This window comes from Belonocnema kinseyi, chromosome 8 (assembly GCF_010883055.1).
Source record: "Belonocnema kinseyi isolate 2016_QV_RU_SX_M_011 chromosome 8, B_treatae_v1, whole genome shotgun sequence".
NCBI classification, from domain to species: domain Eukaryota; kingdom Metazoa; phylum Arthropoda; class Insecta; order Hymenoptera; family Cynipidae; genus Belonocnema; species Belonocnema kinseyi.
This window is the reverse complement of record NC_046664.1, coordinates 121827356-121833927: the sequence shown is the minus strand read 5'-3', so window position 1 is coordinate 121833927 and position 6572 is coordinate 121827356.

Here is a 6572-nt window from a genome sequence, read left to right as displayed (position 1 = left end):
TCCCACCACGGCTTAACCATTACTTTTTTTTTCCTAAATACCTTCTTTTGCACACAACCTTTCACTTTCTCTTGTAGATCATCCCATATTTCGTCCACGGACTCCCCCTCAAAGCTTACGTTTCCCAACAGCTCCTGATACTTTTCTATCGCCTCTCTCGTCCATGAGATCCTCTCCCCTAACGTCCCTTTTTCCCCACCCTGCCTTTCGCCAGCCTCCCTCTGCATCCACAAACTCAATGGCTGAAGGTCTGATTCCACCCTTTCTTCCACTGCGAATTTCTCTATCTCAAACCCTTGCCTATTTATAACCACGTACTCTATCACCGATACACCCCTCTCATAAACATATGTGTATTCTCCCACTTCGTCCCCTTTTACCATACCATTCGCCTCCGCCCACCCTCTATCCTCCATCCAGTCTCTTAGAATCTCTCCCTCTTTATTTATTATTTTATCCTTCGATTTTCTTTCAAAGCTCTCCCCTTCACGCCTAATTCTCGCATTAAAGTCTCCCCCATTACCACCATACCCTCATCTCTCTCCCAGTAAGTTTTCTACACTTTCTTTAATCATTTCCATTCCATCCTTATTGTACACAGTCACAAACTTAAACATCACCCCTCCTATCCTTACAGCCCTCATTTTCACGCCCTCCCCCTCTCCCTCGCCATGACCTTCTTCCTCTAATCCATCCCTTACCCCTGTTATAATTCCCCCACTAGTCCTTCCTTACCTTTTTACTTTTACCGCCTCCTGCAGCCTCCACCTATACCCCCTTGGAAACTTTCGCTCCACTCTATCCCATTCCTTTCTCTCTACCCACGTCTCTTCCAGTCCAATCACATCAAATTTCTGAATATACCTCCAGAAATTCTCATCTTTCTTGTTTACCCCTGCTACGTTCCAGTACAGCACCTTTAACATTCCTCCGCCCTGCTTTACTCCCACCCTCTACCTCCCCCGAAACAAATTCCCCTGCACTTCCTTCAACACCACCTTCTCCTCGTCCCACACTCACATTTTTACGTCTTTTTTTATTTTCCGGTACCCTACCTTCACTACTCTTCCTTCGCTTCTCTTTATCCTAGCCCTCTCATTTAGCATTCTCTGAACATCCCTTTTCTTACTTGTCAAATCTTGATCGATAAAAACCTTATTGTCCTTTATCCTATATTTGTTACGCATCACACCCAATTGTTCTTCCTAGCTCTCCAATTCCACCACCGCCACTTCATTCTCCTTTTATGTCTCCATCCTAACTTTCCCTACCTTGCCTTTAACTCACCCTATGCTCTGTAGCAGCGATGCCTCCTCGTCCCTTTCTTCCCCGCTCTTGAGTTTCAATCCTCTTAGCACTAAATTATTTCTCCTATCTGCCTTCTCCTTTCTCTCCATTCTCAACTCCTTTACGCTTATCCTTTCCTTATCCGCTCTCTCCTTCTTTTCATTCCTACGGTCTCCCACTTTCTCTTCTATCATGCTCTCCACTTTCTCTCAAATACCTTGCTTTTCACCCTCCCCCTGTCTACTGCTTCCATTCCCGACCTGCCGTCCACCTTTTCCAGCCTTTTTTCCGCCCTTTCCTTCCACATCCTTATATCTTCTTCCATCTCCTTTATTCTATCCTCTTTTACCTTTCTTACCGACACCAACTCCCTCTGCAATCCTTCTACTTTTCCCCTCAGCTCTTTTACTTCCTTTCCCCATCTCTCATCTCTTACCCTCAGGTCCTCCCTCATGCTTTCCATCTGCTTCATAGCCCCCCTTACGGCCTCACTTAACCCTCTGATCTCACTTATCAGCACCCCGATAGCCTCCTTCTCCGCCTGCCCCTCCATTTAGGGGGGGGGGGTGGACCCATGTGTTCGTACGCTTTTTTTAAAGGGACTCTCCAGCGCACTTTTCTCCGGACTCTCTTTGCTATCCCTTTTCCTCTTCAAGAGATCCTCTCCCTCACTTGCACTAGACGCTCTCTCCCTTGCCTGATCGCTTCCTCCGCTCCGATTCTTTTCCCTTCCTGACGCGCCACTTGAGACTGAGCCACGCACAACTGGCCTCGTGTCTCTCTGGAAATTTTCTCCCCGTCTACTTCACTGCCAGCACTGCTAGTACTCTCGTTGCCCACCTCCCGCCCGTCCGTCGGTAACTGTAACCTATCCATTCACACTAGTACTCACTGTCGCCCAAAGATGTTTCTTAAGGCTGCTGTCGCTTACCGCCCTAAAATTTCAGTTTCTTTGCCCTATTTCACCTCTCGCATCCCCTTTAGCCATCCTTTTCTCACCCTTAACATCCCTTATCACTACCAGAACCTCCCTTGCGAGACATGAAGGTCCAAAAACCTAAATACAAAACTACTCCGTTCCCTGTCAAACCCAACCGCACTTTCCCTATTTAGCCAAATCCCCCCCCCCCCCATCTACGACGTAAATTAATTACTATCTTCTCAATGTACCCCTCACAACCGTTACTAAAATTATCCACCCTCGGCACATCAAGACATTAAAACCAGCAATATGAGATGAGATTATAGACTCCCAACGACAGAGACTTGATGTTCTTACTGCCAGACTGCGTCGCTACAAGAAAATTAGTGCACGAGGGCAACAAAATCGAATCTTTCAGATAGATGAAAGAAGGTTCTATCGTGAAATGAGAGTAAAGCCAAATAACCAGCAAGAACCTGAAGTCCCTCAATTAGGAGATATTAATAACTACTGGTCGGCTGTTTGGGGAAAAATAAACAGATGCAATTTGAACACTGCGTGGTTGAAACTGGAGGAAGCAAGGGCAAGCACTAGCCCTGAAATTCAATTAACAAACATCACAGCTTTGGATGTTTCAGCGGTCTTGAAAAGGGCAAATAATTGGAAAGCTCCAGGTCCGGACATGGTGCACAACCTTTGGTACAAGTACTTGACGAGTGTGCATCCTGCGTTGGCAAGGTGTTTTCAGAAGATCATTGAACACCCAAATCTGACGCCAGGTTTTATGCTACAGGTTACAATGCATATGTTACCAAAAAAAGCAGACCCTCAAAATCCATGTGACTTTCGACCGATAGCCTGTCTTCTAACAATTTATAAATGTCTTACAGCTATCATTGCAGATAAGGTATATTCCCATTGCGACGAGAGTGACATTCTTACAGAAGAACAAAAAGGATGTTGTAAAAACTCGCGAGGCGGTAAAGATCTAGTCACTATGGATGCTGTTGCCATGACTCAAGGTCATAAGCATCAAAGGAACTTGCACATGGCTCACATTTACTACAAGCAAGCATTTCCTTCCATGTCGCATGAATATTTGCTTGAATTTTTAAAACTTCACAAAATCTGTCCACGCATTATTGCCTTTCTAAGCTATGCGATCAGGCTATGTGGTACAAGAATCAAGTATTTTTATCATGGACAACCAAGGGTAACTGAATCAAAACACTTTACGACGGGTATATTCAGAGGAGACTCCTTCAGCGCACTATGGTTCTGTCTAGCTTTGAATCCATTAGGCAAGACACTAAACAGCATGTCTGATGGGTTCAGAATACATGAATGATTTGAAGCTATACCCTAGTTCAGCCCAGAAACTGCAGCAGGTGATCGATGTCACAAAGCAGTTCTCCAATGCTATCCACATGGAGTTCGGACTAGATAAATGTAGAACAGTGCATTTAGTCGGAGAGAATATACGCACAGACATAATGATGTGACGGGCATTATACATTAACAATTTGCCCTAAACCTAGGTTTCTTTAAAGAATGGATGCCTTTCTATAGATAAATTCCAATGTCCGTTTCAGAAAGCGAAGATTACATCTCATATTGGGATGTTACTATCCAAACGGATCATTACATCCGGGCCAATCGACTTGACATCGTGATGCGAGAAATTAAAGGTGGAAGAGTATACATCATCGACATTGCTTGTCTACTTAACCGAAATTTGCAGTCAACCAATAAAACCAAGATCCATAAGTATAGCGAGTCACGGCATGACGTAAAGATCATATGGAGGGATGTGAATCATGCATCTATGAATCAATACGACGATCCAGCAAAAGCCTCGTGGACCCTAAGAACACGGAGCGACCCAAGGACTACCGCCTTCTGCATTTTTCCCGCAAGTGTTTTAGCATATTCTTGACACGCAGGGATGCTTTTTAGGCCATAAGCAAGTGAAAGCTGGCACCTCCAAGAGCGCCGATGATAAGGACGATCAATTTAACAGAATATTCCGGGTACAATCGTTGCAACTCCCTTATAAGGTTTCGATACCTCTCTTTCTTTTCATTCTCCTTGGTTATGATGTTTTTGTCAGCTGGTGCCGAAAATTCGCTAACAAACATGGTTCGCTTCTCGAAGTCAAGAAGAACCATGTCAGGCCTCGAGTGAGCAACAGAAACAATTGTCGAGAATATAAAGTTCCATTATATGCGGCACTTCCCATTCTCGACAATTGACTTAATTTCCCTAGGAGCATTTAGAGGAGCGATATTAAGGTTAATGCCGTAGTAGTGACAGAGACGGTAATAAAGCACTCTTAGTGCCGCATTGTGCCTTTGAATGTAGGTCGTTCCCACGTGAGTTGGACAGCTGGATAGTATGTGAGCTAAATGCCCGGGGTGTGCATGGCACGCCCTGCAGCTATCATCGGGAATGTCTTGGCTTAAAATGTGGCGACGGTATGTTAAGGTGAAAATGACACCGTCTTGGCATACAAAAATGAAACCCTCCGTACCAGACTTTAATCCGGGCGATTTAAGGAAAGCAAACGTTAGCTCACAAGACATTGACTGACCCTTAAAATTTCTGTGGACGATACCGTGCATCCTCTTATCAGTAGCCTCCTCCGCTGCTTTGTACAGAAACGCTCCTTTGCCCACTTCTTCATGATTCCTGACCATTTCAAGAAGAGGGTCTCTTCAATTTGCAACTCTATGTGCTGTACACAGAATAATCCTGTTGTGAAGACATTCAAGACTGAATATTCCGCGACCCCCTTGACGGCGTGAGATGTACAGTCGCAGATACTTTGTTCCTCGCCGACAGTTCTGAAGACCCAATCTGTCGGATGAGACGTTTGTATCTGCTTCGGAGAGTATCCTTTATAGATGTCACATCCTGAATGCGGCTCTGTGGCACGCCCAGGTATATATAAGTCTCTCCAGCGCAAAGGTGTCGTATGGCGCTTCTATCAACGAGCTCAGGATCTTCAGGGATGCCACTGGTAGAATGCTGCATCTTTGCAGACACATCTATCGATGAGCAGGTTCTCCCGACATCCGGCTACGCCTTTCTTTGAGCCTCGTTCTTCATACATTTCTTGCCACACAGGTTCAATCGCCCGAACAATCCTATCATTTAGGATTGCTGTGAATATCTTATAAAGCGTGTTCAGACAAGTTATTGGCCGGTAATTCTTCGTGTCCGCTAAGTTGCCTATTTTCGGCAGAAGTTTTGTGCGCCCTTCCACCAACCACTCTGGAATCGGCTCTTCCGACTTCAAATATGAGGTGAAAATACGGGCCAAATGCTGATGGGTTGAAGAAAACTTCTTCCACCAGAAGGTTTTGATACAATCTGGAAGAGTCGAGATGGGGCAGAGAGAAACTGTTGATTTTCTCTGACCCACCTCTCCCTTCGCTCTAGACTTCTCTTAGCGTCAGATAGTATCCGTATTCTTTCAACAATATGCTGCCTGATGGTCAGCAGCTTTGACTTGTTAAGTGTGTGGTAACGGGTCCGGAGTTCGCGCATTCGTCTTTTGGTCTTATGATCAGTTGTTGGTTTTGTTTTACGGTTCGCATTGGCCAAAGCTCTCGCTGCATTATACACACAATAATTGATAGCCCCGAGGTCGCATTCTCCGGAAAAATGTCCACGAAGTTGGTCATCCATTTCAGCCAGATCTTTAGTCTTGAGAGAAACCTTGGGGTTGATGTTTCTCCGGGTCGGAAAGCATCGCTCTTCATCTATTGGATGCCTGCCTGCGGTTGGTCCTAGTGTCGCCTCTCTTTCTCTGTTGCCGGCTTATTCTAGCTGTGGTAGAGTAGGCGTTCCGCTTACATAGCCCCTTTTACGGAGTAGTTCATCATGGTTTCGTAGACGTTGGTGCGAAAAGTGCGATAGCTCCGGTTATTTCTCGCACAACTGAGCATGCAGCTGTGCCATGTAACCCAGGTCAGGGGCCACACTCGCATCGTAGCACTATCCAAATCGTGATTCAGTCGCTCCGTCCACCCGAAGATTGCGAGATCCCGTCGATCCATCGCATTGAATCCATTTTCATTGGCTCCCCCAGCTCTAGATTGGTCGGCATTGTTGGCCGACCCATTGTCGGGAGCCCTGCGCGTTCTGTTGTTTTGAACCGCACTTACTACAACTATGTTTAGTGTTGTCATTGTTGTTCCCACAAATTACAAAAAACGAACGACTCGAAAATCTTTATGAAAATCTCGATTTTTCTTTATATACCAGGTGTATACATATGAAACCGGTATTTTTTCAAGAAAAAAACACATTCATTTCAAGAGAATGATAACAAATATTTTATTCAAAGTATGCGCCCTCG